The sequence below is a fragment of the Rhinatrema bivittatum genome, chromosome 4 (genome assembly GCF_901001135.1).
Source record: "Rhinatrema bivittatum chromosome 4, aRhiBiv1.1, whole genome shotgun sequence".
NCBI lineage: Eukaryota > Metazoa > Chordata > Amphibia > Gymnophiona > Rhinatrematidae > Rhinatrema > Rhinatrema bivittatum.
This window is the reverse complement of record NC_042618.1, coordinates 127,234,579-127,250,267: the sequence shown is the minus strand read 5'-3', so window position 1 is coordinate 127,250,267 and position 15,689 is coordinate 127,234,579. Positions and strand designations below refer to the sequence as shown.

At 41.1% G+C, this 15,689-nt stretch overlaps 1 protein-coding gene across 2 annotated transcripts in view; it reads right to left on the bottom strand.

The window, feature by feature from the left end:
- Window positions 1-15,689, bottom strand: part of TMEM121 (transmembrane protein 121) — a 578,648-nt gene that overhangs the window by 383,540 nt on the left and 179,419 nt on the right. Inside the window, exon 2 of one of the 2 annotated variants that reach the window (XM_029598836.1) lies at window positions 6,402-6,478. The gene's annotated coding sequence lies outside the window, so the exon portion shown is untranslated. The remainder of the gene's footprint in view (window positions 1-6,401; window positions 6,479-15,689) is intronic. The other variant, XM_029598837.1, reaches the window with a different exon arrangement.

Here is a 15,689-nt window from a genome sequence, read left to right as displayed (position 1 = left end):
CAGTGTATAGAGAACTATCAGCTCTATTGTATATTTACAGCAGTATTCAGCCCAACTGGCCACTTTTGGGATATGAGAGGTAGGGATTTCGCTAGCACCTTTTTGTTAGGTAGGAGATTGGGGGGAGATCAGCTTATTTTTTTAGCATCTTTGGGCCTGCTATTTTTCTGACCAGAATTAGCTGGATACAGTAACATGGTTAGTGCTTATAGTCAGCATTAGCCACTAGCCAGGTAAATGTAAACCTGTCCCTGAAACATCACACCCTGCCTATTTTTAATCCAGCTACATTTTAGCTGGGTAATAACTTACCCAGCTAAAACGTTGTGATTCATCAGGGCGGGATATTTAAAACTATGGGTTTGTCCCAAACTTTGCCAGACAAATCCTTTTGAATGTTGACTTTTCTGTATTTGACTCTATTTAACCTTTTAACATACAGAATTCATAGGCTGCTTATTTGAATTTCATTAGTAATCCAAATAAAATCATTTTCTAAATAGAATAAAATATTTTTCATGATACTTGGAAGTGTTAAAATTCTAATACCAATTTTGCATTAACATGTTTTCTAGCCTTTTAGCTCTTTCTTACATATTGAAATACTCTAAGGCTAAAGAATTCAAACATTAATTCAAAAATGCTAGATGCTTGCAAAAACAAGATCCCTGAAAGCAAATGGTATGTAGTATACTGACTAAAGATAATGTAGGATTTAACTTTCAGCTCTGAAGTAAGGTACAAAACAAATATTAAAATGATAATTTTGACCTTTGGAGTAGGCATGAGCAACACTCTGTTACTGTTAAGATTTTGCTTACAACCCTTGAGTCTATCTGCTTAATGTTTTATAATTAATGCATTCAGGAGCAATACTTTCCATATATACTGCTAAGTCATGGAGCCTCTAACCATTTCTCCAGGGACACATCTGTAGATTGCTTTCAAATCTTAGTGGACAGCAGTTTATCCTTTTCTACAATACTCAGCATATATTTCAGCAGATACACTCTGAATACAGCAAGAGATTGAAATGATTTTGTCTCTGAACATCTGAATCTGGATGGATGGTTGTTCATATTCTCAGACAGATAGGATGTTCTCAGCTTAACAGGAACTGCACCTGTCAGTTCATCAGATCCGATCAATATATTGTGCTTTGAGCGTCTTCAATTAGGCCATGTGGCGCCCTTGAGTACAATGCCAGTATTTCTCACTTCTCAATAGTATTGTTATTGTACACATTTATGTGCTGTTTGAAGCAGCTACAAACATCTTCCCTAATCCCTACACCCTGACCTCTGCTCCTCAAGGGCACACTATGCAGTTTAGTTCTCTCTTGTATCTTAGCGTCACATAAAATACAATTTCTAAATAGTGCACTTGTTTTGGAATCCTGTCCCTAGAATAGTGTGACCTTTTTTTTTTTTTTTTGCTGAGAAATAGAAGAAAAAAGGTGTCTAAAAGGTTAGACAAACAGCTGTGGAAAAGCAGTAGCAATTGTCATGAAAAGAATATTCTTTCATTTATCTCTTACAATCTCATGCTACTGAAACTATTCAGAATCTGATTTCTTCTAATTCTACATTTACAATGTAGAAGGAAATATCATAGCATTTTGTTCCATTTAGAACTGTTGTCTAGTCACATTTATAGCCACTATCTTGATGTACTTTGCATGTATGGCCCTGCATTTCAGAATATCAGGAGAGCATGTACTAAGTTTTATTGATAACCAGAAATTCCAAACATTATTTTATCAATTAGATTATTTTAAAGTTTCTGGACCAGCAATATCCCCCTTTTTCTTTTTGCTTCCAGATAATTTAGAACCAATCTCTAATGAGTTATACAGCATCATGAGCCTTCATTCAAACCTACCCCAGGACATTTCCATTTTAAAAACTCCCCCTTATCTAGCCCAGCCATTTCAATATTAGTTCTCAGTACTGCCTACCTATGGGGACGTGAGACAGTATCTGTTGTTTCCGCACAGAATTCCCTGTTTTCTTGCCATGGCCCTGATCTCATATGTTGTACACATGATCTTTTTAAAACTATACTAATATGTCTCATCATTAACGGCTTGGGCCTAAATGGAAAATTAATACTCCAAATACTATTTTGAAAAGGTTGTCTTCATTTATAGCCTGGATTTTAAAAGGCCCGCACGCGTAACACCAGGGGTTTACACGCATGGCAGGGCCTTGTGCGTGCCGTGAGCATTTTAAAACAGGCCGGGCCATGCACGTAAACCCCAGTACAGGCACAAGTGCCAGGCCTTTCTAAAGGTGCGGGCTGGGGGAAGGGTCTGGGGGGCTGAGACAGTGCCATTGAATGCTGTCCCAATGACTTGCATGCCGGCAGCTGGCTGGTGCACGCAACTTACTTCAACTCCGACCCTGAAGTAAGTCCAAAAAAAAAAAAAAAGGATTGATAGGAAGGGTTTAGAGGGTGGGGAGGAGAGGGGAGGAGAGGGGGAAGAGGGAGGGAGTTTAGTTAGGAGGGGTAGGGAAGTTCCCTCCCAGTCCGCTCATTAATGGGGCAAGGCCCAATTTCATCTCCATGCATAATTTATTAAAATCCCCCCCTGCTCACACTGCCCTCACATGTGCACGCGGATTATAAAACCCGGTGCACGCAGGGTGGAGGAGCCAAGATGGCGTACAAGTGAGGAGCTGGATTAGAACGCTTTTTGTTTCCTCGGTACCTTTTGAGATTTCCTATGCCATATATGAAACATAAAGCCAGGCTCCGAGAGAGTCTGGTGGTTTCAGGTACTTTGGACTCTAAGTCTAAACAGCCATGTATAGAGAGCTTCATTTCCTCTACGTCAATTATGCCGGGGGCGAGGGCCGCTGATGGTGGAGATGCAGAGCGAACGCCTTCCCCCATGGCTGATGAGATCTCGCTTAGTCCCGGCATGCCAGAGATGTTGTCCCTGCCCCAGTGTTTGAATGCAGCAATTACTGCTGCTATTGCAGCCTTCCCGTCTTGCTCTAATAAGTAGTATGATCTACAGGAGAGTGATTCAGGAGCTATGGGAGAAGGTTTTAAGGAGATCAGGACCATTGGAGAGGCCTTGGAGGGTCAAGCCATGGTTTTGCCTCCTCCCCTATTGGAAAATATCGGAGCCACTACAGCAATGCTGGATTGTAATCGGGACACTGGAAGTGGTAAGCATATTGTTTTTTGGGATGTGCAGCAGGGACGGATTCATCCCATTCAGTATTCATATTCGTCAGGACTAAATCTGTTGCATCCGTTCTCGGGGGACCCCGATCCGTTCATTAGTTACATATGTATTTGTTTCCCAAAAAAAACCCCATCCCAACCCTTTAAATTTAATTAACTATAACCCCCCACCCTCATGACCTCCCCAAGACTTGCCAAAAGTCCCTGGTGGTCCAGCGGGGGTCCTGGAGTGATCTCCTGCACTTGGGCCATCGGCTGCCAGTATTCAAAATGGTGCCGATAGCCTTTGCCCTTACTATGTCACAGGGGCTACCGGTGCCATTGGTTGGCTCCTGTCACATGGTAGGAGCACAAGATGGCGCCTGCCATCCATGGCTCCTACCATGTGACATTGGGGGGGTCAGGAAGGTGGGGGTTTATTCATTAGTGATACATTGTATTCGTGGGAGTTCGCCATATGTTTCGTGATCCCCACAAATAAAACAAATATGTCATATACGTTGCGGATTGCCAATATGTTGCAAACGAATGCACACCCCTAATGATTTTACCAGGCCCTTTTCTTATAAAACCTTCTATTATAACGTTAGAATCAGTCTGTTAGGCCTTAGCTTCTATTGAGTCTACGGTTGTTATTTTAACTCAAACTTACTTGGATACCAATAAGCACAGAATAAATACTGAAGGAAGGGTCTCAATACAAGAAAGGAAATTAAAAGCTTTTGAAGAAAGATTAACTACAGTTGAAAAACTTCAACAGAATTTGGTACAATCAGAAATTGTTCAGATTAAAAACATGGAAAACAAAGAAAATTCCTTAAGAAGCCTTAACATCAGAGTGCTTAATTTTTCTGTTATCAGACTGTTACCTACAGTAGATATATTCAAGAATTATTTGGTCAATAACCTTAAGATTCCGGTTGAAGCTATGACTTTAGTTAGAAAGGCTTATTATTTGCCTCAGAGAACTACAGAGAGTTCACAAGATAATGCAAGTGATCAACAGCAGCTGAATCTTACGGATGTTTTGGAACTTTCACAAGATCAACATCTTACTCAAAGAGGAACGTTTTTAGTGATAAAAATAATGTTCTTATGAACTTTTTTTGAAACAGGAGTTCATTATTCCATGAACAGAAATTATGGATGTATCCAGTAGGGATATGCAATCATTTTTCCAGAATTAGGCAATGTCAATGAAATTGCCTAATTCAGAATGGTTCGGGAGAACTGAAAAATGATTTAATTTTTTCTGAAATTTCAGAAAAAATTCATTTTTGAGTTAGCGCGCGCTAACTCAAAAAATTCATTTTTGAGTTAGCGCGCGCTAACTCCTGTTAGTGAGCGCTAACTCCCGATGGCGCGCACTAACCTCCGATAGTGCACACTAACCTGAAAATCAGGGCCCCCGAAAAAAAAAAAAACTCAAACAACGGGAAAAATGAAATTGCCATGGGGGGGCCCCGAAATGAAGCCCGACATGAAATTTTTACCCGAAGCACATCTCTAGTATCCAGATATCACCCATTCCACTCAGGAAAGGAGAAAAAAGTTTCTTGCCATGAGATATGAAGATCTGATAATATGTTCTAAGTATATACTATGCTATCCTTGTAAATGTGTGGTTAAATTTCATAGTTCTAGCTACATTTTCTTTGAACTATCGCAATTGCACTTCTTTTTGGATTCTCACCCTAGGTGAAAGTAATCAGTGCAGTTTGGCAAATATTGGCGAAGAACCTCTGATTTCTTTTTGGTTTATTTCTTATATAATCTGCTCTTGGTATTTCCTGTGCTACCTCCCCCATGGATTTCCTATATTATTGAGGGATATTATCTATTGCCTTTTGATTTTGATTAATGTAGAAGGATTATATTGAATTTCAATGTACCTCTAATTTCTTACACAATTGTGTTAATTTTGAAATGCAATTAAAAAAAATTTCAGTTCGCATGTGTGCACAGCCCACGGATTTTATAACATGCATGTGCCGGTGCCGCATGTTATAAATGCCGCACATCCCTTTTAAAATCTACCCCTAAGTCTTTTACATATAGGGCACAGTATGGTTATTCATTTCCATAGGCACCAATCCAAGTTAATGTCATTACTTTTAGTCTGTGAAGGAAATTTCTATCTTAGACATGCAGGTTTGGTGCATCCATTAGGCGAACTTAGGCGGTCGCCTATGGCGCTGACCCTTAGGGGGTGCAGAAGGGCAGCCAGGTGGTACTCTTTGTACTCCACTGAGATTTACAGATCAGCAGAATAGAAGTTTGTATAAATAAATAAATAAATAAATAGAATAAACAATTGAATTAGTTGAGCTCACTGTGCTGATTCTGTTTCCTGTACTTTTTTGTGCCTTCCAGCACTGCAGGGTCATTGGTTGGCAAGGTCTGGCAAAATCTATGCAGCATTTGTTGGAGCAATGGCTGACAGTAACACAAACCAAAGGGTAGATGCAACCGGTTCTGTCTTCTTGATTTCATAATTACTACAGATACAAGAATTCTAGCAAAAGGAGAAAGCTACTAATCACATAACACCAATATTAAGTCAACTGTACTGGATCCAAGTTGAATACCGGCTACAATTCAAAACTGTTTGCTATGTCTTCAGGTGTATGTAAACAACTTGGAACCAAAGTATCTTTAACAATTGCTACACCCCCACAAGATAACCTTTTGCCTCGTTTCCTCCCCCTCCCCCACCCCATGATGTCCACTAGATTAATTTGAACCAGACTTAGCACATACAGCAACGTTGCCACTAACACTATGGAACAAATTCCACTCTCCCTACTGAAGTTCTAGTACTACAGCACAGTAATCCATCAGGCATTCCTCGCTCTATTTTAATTGAAAACTATGGTACAAGTAACTCCTTCTGCAAAGAGTTTAGGAGTAATAATAGATCATGGTTAGATTTTTAATTCACAAATAAAATCTGTGGTAAGGGCAGGTTTCTACAAGTTGAACTTTGAAATTCTATTCCTCAAGAACTGTGTCTGATGACTTGCACAAAGACATTTAAGGTTGTGTTGAATACCTACCTTTTTAGGCTTGCATGTGAATAAGTTGGAACCATTGAGGTAATTATAGTAACAATGTAATGTTTTAAAATTAGCATTATGTTCACCTCCTATGACTCTGCTAGTGACAGCATACAAATATAAATAAATACATAACTAGAGACATCTTACCTTACCTTCAGGAAATGTATTAAGGTTTGACTCTTCAGGCAGGCCTTCCCATAAATTCATTTCAAAAGCTGTAACAACTGTGACAAGATAACAAAGAAACTCCCTTTATTACAGACTACTGGAACTTGTTTATATCACTATATCTTCACTGGAATTCCTCATATTATTAACCATACTTCACCTACAATAGGTACCTGCCTTTTCTTCCAAGGCAGCTACACTATATCTTCCATTACCCTGTCCCTCTAAGTAACTAGTAGAACCTTAGTCCACAAACCATATGCTACCTCTTAGATTACCACTATGGTCCTCCTCGAATCTCTAGTCATCTCATACATCCCCCTGCTTATACTCCCTTCTCTTTTTTTTCTGGTGTTATTGTGAGCTATACTAATTGTATACTATGACTCCAATTAACTTGGAATTTAATTATAGATTTGATTGTTATCTACCTTAATACAGGCTTGGTAAAAGCAGAATATCAAATGTTTATAAATAAACAAATAAATGAATAATTGAGGTTCCTCTTTTCCTTGGTTGAGTCTGGTTGTGATGTGATGTGTGTGTTGTATCTTCATCTCTTTTTATTTTTTGCTTATGAAAATGCCTGTAATAGGTTTGCTTTGTTTCATTTCTAGGAGTCCTTTTCTGAAAGAAAACAAAACAAAAAAAAAAATGCCTTGGTTGATCCTGTCCTTTTTCTGGTCTGCGCTTGCATGACTTTTGTTCAGTGTTTATAGCGCAGGTTGCATAAATGGAATAGGCTAGTGCATGACATTCGCAGAGCAACATCCCAGCTGGAAGAAGGTGAACATAAAAAAATGCCATAGTGGGTCAGACCAAAGATCCATCAAGCCCAGCATCCTAACAGGGCCAATCCAGGTCAGGCAAGATCCCAAAAATACATCCATTCTTTCTTGCTTATAGCCAGGGATAAGCAACAGCTTTCTCTATGTCTACTTAGATAATAATGGTTTATGGACTTTTCCTTCAGGACCTCATCCAAATTTTATTTATATTATTCAAGAATATTAACATAAAGTTCAATTAGAAACAAATCAAAATTACATAGTAAAATATTCATATAAAAGATAAGTATATTTAGTTTCTATTTTAAAATACATATCTTGCTTTATTCACAGTGCTAGGCAGTTTACCAAACAAATACACACAATCAAAACTTTACATAAAACCTGGAAAACAAACACACTTAACCCCACACTCCTGTTCAATAGAGACAAGGGAAACACTAATAGCCACAGAGATGGGGGATATTAAACATAGCCTAATACTGAAGCAGCTGCAACCCAGAAGGTACCATAGTGTACCAGTCTCTCAAATGTATAAAAAATTAGGTTACTGGTTATCTCAATGCTATAATTAAAGCCTAGAATATACATATACCAAATTCCAGTCTCAGAAAGCTATCCAGATTTAGTCATTGAATGCCAGAGTAAACAAATGGGCCTTGAGCGGTTTTCTGAAATGAGATAAGGAGTTTAGCTGTGAGGGTCTCAGGCAGTGTGTTCCAAAGCTGAGGAGCCTACACTAAAAATTCTTTCTTGTGACTCATCCAGCCTGGCAATTTTATATGTGAGGGCCCTGCATAATTAATTTGTCCATAGTACATGAAAAGGAGCTCATTCAAGAGAGATAAGAAACTGGAAAAGACAAAAGGGAAACACTGGGATAGCTAGGATGAGGGGTCCCATTTAGTCTATGCAGTAGGAAGCTTGGGTCAGAAGGACAGTGACAGTTACTGTGCTGGTCAGGAAGGCTGAAAGCTGAGGAGGATTGAAGAAAACATAGCAATACACTGCAAGGGAAACTCTATATAAAGGAAGCATCTAGCTGTAATAATTTAGGTCTCATAATCAAGAAATGCTTCCTCATCGTCTGTGTAACTTGAGCTACATCTGGAAACATCTGAATTTACAAGCCATAAACAAAACATCCCTGTATCTGTGTCCGGGGGGGGGGGGGGCGTAGCTGCGGTCCAGATTGCGCGAACAAATCAGGGTTGCGCGTTGGGTTGCGCAAACAAATCTGCACCCGCGCGCAGTTTTAAAATCTGCCCCTTAATTCACATTCTGGAGTCAGAGTCCTCAGGCATGAATTATTTACTTTTGCTCGAAGATGGCACGAGATAAGGTTTGAGCACTGCCACTGCTTTGAAGTTTCCATTGCATCCTTTTGGTCTGATTTTAAAATTGGGTTTTACACATGTAAATGCACTTGGGATTTGAAAATTTCTACAATATATAAATTGACTTGTCCATAGGATTTACTTGTGCAAGTTCACTTTACGCAGGTAAATGGATTTTGAAAATTGCTATTGTAATCCCCATCTCCTGGTAACTACTTAATACCAATGAAGCCATAAAAGTATTTATAATTCTTTTGGGGCCAAGGCCAACTCAAACTCTCTCACTCAAGACTCTCTTCCAGGGCCTGGTGGGGGTGACCCTCCTCCGCCAAGGCCCTAAGCGACAGAAGTTACACTACTGCTTTTCCCTGGGGGAGGTCTGGCTTCAACTTTCCCCTCAGTGCCAAAAAAATAAAATCCAGAGACTCTGATTGAGTGTCCAAAAATATACTTTATAGACAGGGTTTGTTGAAAAAAACAAAAACAATGGCATAGTTGTCACTTCTCAAATCTCAAATGGCAGGTACAGTTCTTAATCTCTATCTGTGCAAAGGATTTTCCATCTGTCTACCAGAACAAGAGACACACTTACCCTCCAGGGCTTGGATAAGTAAGGTTCTCCAGATAGTCAGGAGTATTCTGGATTTAGGCAGGAAAAACCTCCTGCAAATTAGCAAGGAAAAATGGTAAAACATAGCAACATAGTAATGATGATAGAAAAAGACCAAATGGTTCATCCAGTCTGCCCAGAAAGTTTCTTATGGTAGTAGCTGCCACTCTATGCACGTAACTCCCGTGTTTCTGTTAAGGGTTGTAACTGCTGCTCCATGCTTCTTAACTCTAAGCCTTATATCAAGGGTAGTAAAATTTACAATCAAAACCAAGCATCTAGGGGGCTTGAAGAGGACATGCTCTGCCACTGCTCATTAAGATTTCCTCTTTTGTTTTTTCCTAATTCAAAATGCCTTGTAAACATAAAGGGAAAGCGTGGGTTTATCCCTCAGAACCTCCACCTTCCCCGTGGCAACTTTACCATTCTGCCCTTCATGTCATCTGCATTGGATTTGGGGGCATCATTGCCCATTGTTGGTGTCAAGGAGGGAGAGTTTTCGCTGGCTGTGGCTTTAACATCTCTTAAACCCCTGGACAACCAGCTTCTGCCTGATATCCGTGGCTGTTCACCAGATGTGTCACCATCACAGTCCGATGATGTGGATAGACAAGCAGACTCCAAGGGAGCTGAAGGAAATAGAGGTCACGTTGAAGAAACTTCATCATTGGTGGGAGGAAATGGCAGTATTTCAGCTTTGCGTGTGGGATCATCAGTCATGAAAGGAGGAGGGAGTACTCCTTCTGTGGTCTGTCCACTGGCTGGTGCTGTTTTTCTCCCACAGAAACTGGTGTTAGTTACTTTAGAAGTGTTACGGGACCTTATTGCAAAGCTCGGGTTGGCATTCTTCGAGAGTGCTATGTAGGTAAATGACATTTCTAATAAAATTGAATCTTTGACCACAGATACTCTCTGACATCATGAAGGATTCTGTTAAGATTTCTTAATTGGACAGAGAAGCTAATGTGGTCAGCTAGGTGAAAGGAACTGTTACACAGGACTGTAGGGGTATCCATAGAAGAGTGGAGTTCATAGAAAATAGACTAAGACATTTGAACTTGCAGTTGTTAAATTTTCCTAAAGTGGTGGGGGAATTACCTCGTGTTACCTTAAATAGATATTTCATAGACGTTTTGTTGTTCACAAAAAAATACTGTTAATTTTTTTGACCCAATCATCAAAGTGATGAACCTGCAATAATTGATGGGGATCTGCGTGCCTTCTTGGAGTCCTCCACATAAGAAGTAATTGAAAGGGCTATGTTATTAGTTTCCTTACATTCGGAATATGATTTGAATTTTGTTATGAAGAATTATTTTGGGAAATTATATATTTTATTTATGGGTCATAATGTAAAGATATTTACAGATCTATCAAGATCTATGCAAGAATGAAGGAAAGCTTTCTTAGCTTTACATCAGAAAACTCAAGCCTTAGGTGCATCACTCATTTTGAGATACCCTTGCAAGGGCATCATTAAGTTCAATAATGATTGTTTTGTTTTTTATGTTCCTGAACAGGGAAAGCTTTCTTAGACTCATAGAGATACATAACCCTGGCTGGGTCTCCTAGTTTGGCACCCGATTAGTCGACACATTGTCAATATGTAATGCAGAATATTCATGCTATGCTTTTCCTTTTATTATTTTCCTTTGGTCTCCCTTATTTTCTTGTTCCTCCCACTTGTTTTTGTGGTCTAATGGATATTTGACAGATTTCCTTTATTGATGGATACCTTATTATCTTGCACTAATAACGAGATCTATATTCGGACACACTTTGGATAACAAAATTAGCAGAGTAAACTTATTTGGCTAACTTTGGAAGCATATTTGGTAGTGCAGCCACACAGCTGAATATAGACAGCTATATTAGGCCTAGATTCATCATTCCGCTATAAATGTAGCGGAATGATGAGCCGCTGCAAAACAAGGGGCAGGGGGGTGATAGTGTGCAGCTGGCCGCATTGTGGCGGTGCGGTTTCACTTGCCACAGGTGCAGCTGTGCCGCACACTATTGCTCCCATAGCACCACAGCAAAAGGTGGTGCTATTTCCTATGCTACTGCCAGCAATAATGTCTAAAACATTATCGCCAGCAGCAGTGCCACCACCTCATTACCCTTAACCCCACCCAAACTCCTCCCTAACCCCACCCCTTCCCCTAATTTAAATTTTACTGCCGTGATATGTCCATTATTGCATGCCTTAGGGCATTATCGCATGTGATAATGCCCTAACGCACGCGATAATGGCCCATCGCATTTTAGAAAATGACCCTATTAAGTAGGTAGCCAGATAACTATAGCTGGCTAACTTTAGGACAGCTCTTTAACACAACCAGGATTAGGGGGTTATTTTCTAAGGCTTTCACATGCGATAGCTTGTCAGAGGTGGAGTTGGGAGGAGTCGGGGTGGCAAGGAGGCAGATGCGGCATTATCTATGCTGGCAACGATAAGGTAAGACACGTTATCGCCACCAGTAGCGTGCCCAATAGCACCACCTTTCACGGTGGAACTATTGGGTGCGAAAGCCGGCAGCAATAATACCACGGTGGTGCGATCGCTGCAGGCTTTCACAGGCCCATACCCCACCGGAGTGGGGTATGGGCCTGCCGGAGCACTCAACCCCGCCCCCAGACCACCCCTGGCCACGCTCCTAGACCGCCCTTTTTGTGATCCTCAGGACATATGCGCATCCCGGGGCTTGTGCGCACTGCTGAGCCTATGCAAAATAGGCTTGGCGCGCGGAGGGGCAGTTTTTCTCGGGTTACGCGCATAGCTTTTCAAAATCTGCCCCATAGAGTGCTAGTTAGACTCCTTTCTGAAAATGTACCCATATATGCACAAATGGCTAAATATCAAAATTTGTTGACTGTGCTTTGAAAATGTCCTAGTACATCATGAACAAGGCTGTCCTACCAGCCTACAGTTTCTGAAAAATAGGGGTAGCTGCCCAATAAAGAAAAAATCCCTCAAATCAAGAAAATCCTTTGTTACAGTTTGTGATTCTGTGTCATCAAGTGACTTTTCAATGGCATGTTGCAATTAGAGGTTACATCTGCAGCTGCAGCTGGCTGGGTCCTAATTGCTACCATTTTTAATGCTAATTGTTAGAATTTTGCATGGTAAGTTTGACACCATAATTAGCATGATGTTTTCTTCCTTTCATGTGTCGACAGACCATTTGGAAGATTTTCTTTCTATTCATAATGTATTACAAAAAAGGAGGAGAAAACAAAGCTAAGAAGAACTATATCAACATTTATTAAGAATACATAAGTAATACGTATACAACTAAAATGTCTGTGATGTAATGTGCTCAATGACAATGCTAAACCATATGGAGCACATTTCAAATTCTATTTCTCATTGACTATATACTCTACAATAATTTGTGATAACAAAGGTCTAATCAACTGATTGATTATGGCTTTTTCTCTCCATTTCTCTGCTAGAATACATTTCTTCCTCAGGAATTATGTGAAATATCTATAAGGGCTAAAGCAGGGGTCAGGAACCTTTTTGGCTGAGAGAGCCATAAACGCCACATATTTTAAAATGTAATTCCATGAGAGCCATACAATATGTTTAAAACTAAATACAAGTAAATGTGTGCATTTTATGTAAGATCACACTTTTAAAGTACAATAAGTCTCTGAAAATATTACACCAGGCCTTAAGACACCAATACATCTCCTATTAGGAAAACGGACCAAGTCAGGCTGCTATAGAGTCCTACACAGAAACTACACGCCAGCAGAAAACCTCACCTGAATCACGTGCTGTCCCTCACCTAACATAGAATAAAGAGACCAAAACGCATAACAAGAAGCATGCAGAAAAAACTGAATTGGAAACTGCAACAAGCCAGAGTCTCTGTATGCAGTGTAACAAAGGAAAAAAGAAACATCACACATCCTTATAAAACAAATCAAGAAATATAAAATCATCAGCAGTAAAACTGTACTAACAAAAAGAACATATTTCGAAACAGCTGATGAGTGGAATATCCAATAATTAAAAACTCATATAAAACATTTCCAGATACCAACAAAATATTTCAAAATAGCAGACACAAAGATCCAGTAATGAAAATAATAAGGATACAAAATTTTTTTTGCTCTGCATACCTGGGAACGTTTGATATCCAGGTGTCCTGAGATTGTTCTGAATTAGCAGGAGGTGGGGTGGTTTGCTTGGAACTTTCTCCTCTCTCAGTCACATACCAGCGCTCTCTCTCACACTGGCTCTCAATGACACACCTATACACACATGCTCTCAGTCACTCACATATACAAATGTTTTTTCTCTCTCACTTATATAGGCTCTTAATTACACATTTACACACATGCTGTCTATCTTTTCACGCTTACACACACACAGGCTTTCAATCACATAAATACATGCTGTCTTTTTCTCTCACACACAGACTCTCATTCACATGCTTACAAACATGTCCTCTCTTTCTCTCATTTACACACAGGCTCTCAATCACATACTCACATGCTCCCTCACCTAAATCAGCTCTCAATCACACACAGACACACATGGTCTCTCTCTCTCATTTAAACACAGGCTCTCAATCACATACTCACATGCTCCCTCACCTAAATCAGCTCTCAATCACACAGACACACATGGTCTCTCTCTCTCATTTAAACACAGGCTCTCAATCACATACTCACATGCTCCATCACCTAAACCAGCTGTCAATCAGACACAGACACACATGATCTCTCTCTTACTTATACACACAGGCTCTTAATCATACATACACATGATCTCTCTCACACACAAAGGATCTCAATCATACACACATACTCTTTCAAACAAACAGGTTTTCAATTACAAACTTACACATACAGGTTCCCAATGGTAAACTTACATTCATGCTCTCTCTCTCACAGGCAGGATCTCAATCACAGACATACTCTCTTTCACATATACAGGCTCTCAATCATTCACATACATGCAATCTCTCACTCACACACACAGGATCTCAAACACACATGCTTGCTCGCTCATTCACTCTCTCTCTCCCCCTTCCCCCCCCCACCGGGAACTCGCGGCAGCAGCAGCCACCTCCCAACGCTAACCTCCTTCATTTTCAGCCCTCGAGGAGGCGAAGGCGGAGTCCCATCGGCCGCGGTTGAAGATTTTCATTTTCCTCCGAGCCGCGCTGCAGTCTTCTTCCCGCGCAGGCACCCGATGCTCTCCACTTCCTCTTCCGGGCCGCGGGAAGAAGAGAGCACCGGCGTGCTCTCTTCTTCCCGCGGCCCGGAAGAGGAAGTGGAGAGCATCGGGTGCCTGCGCGGGAAGACCCGCGCAGGCACCCGATGACTCCAGCGCTGGCACCCGGCTGACACCCGATGACTCCCGCGCAGGCACCCGGATGACTCCAGTCGGCGTGCTCTCTTCTCCTCCCCCCCGCGGCCCGGAAGAGGAAGTGGTGAGCATCGGGTGCCTGCGCGGAAGAAGAGACCACGCTAGTGTGGTCTCTTCTTCCCGCGCAGGCACCCGATGCTCTCCACTTCCTCTTCCGGGCCGCGGGGGGGGGGGGGGGAGGAGAAGAGAGCACGCCGGTGCCGCTGACTCCAGCTGTCCTGCCGCGTTCCGCCCGGGCTGACAGCATTTTAAGCCCGGGCGGCGGAGGACCGGGGAGCAGCTGGGTCAGCGGGGAACCGCGAAGTATGGCGACACGTGTCTGCGAGCCAGATGCAGCCCTCAAAAGAGCCATATCTGGCTCGCGAGCCATGGGTTCCCGACCCCTGGGCTAAAGTAATAACAAGATGCACAACTTGTGTTATAAAAGATGTGGCCTCAAACATTAAAAAAAAAACTTCTGTTTCAGTACTGAAAACTAAACCAAATAAAAGTACAACAAAAATGGATATCTCCCCCACAGTCCACCATGCGTTAAAACATGTTGTAAATGCACAGACAGCCATTAAGGAAAGAAGTCCAAAGATATCCCATGATCTCCCATAGATAAAGCAGTGATGGCCCCCTTGGGAGGGTAATTTTCAATGGAACTTCCCTTGATAAAGTAATGCTTTACTCACAGAAATGGCTCTTTATACAATTATATAACTGAAACTGATACATGCATAAAAGTAAGAACATAAGAACATGCCATACTGGGTCAGACCAAGGGTCCATCAAGCCCAGCATCCTGTTTCCAACAGTGGCCAATCCAGGCCATAAGAACCTGGCAAGTACCCAAAAACTAAGTCTATTCCATGTTACTGTTCCTAGTAATAGCAGTGGCTATTTTCTAAGTCAACTTAATTAATAGCAGGTAATGGACTTCTCCTCCAAGAACTTAGCCAATCATTTTTTAAGCAGCTTGTGACCAGATCGAATGAGCCTTTAGACCATCCAGAACCGGTCCGCAGATCGTAGAGGCGGTGGACTGTTAGCAGTAATTAGATCTTCTTTAGCTCCAAGTAAAAAAACTGTTATGTTGAAGGAATCAAGAATAGAAATTTTACTAGTCACTACAAATATTTTGAATATCTGTTTAATCTATAG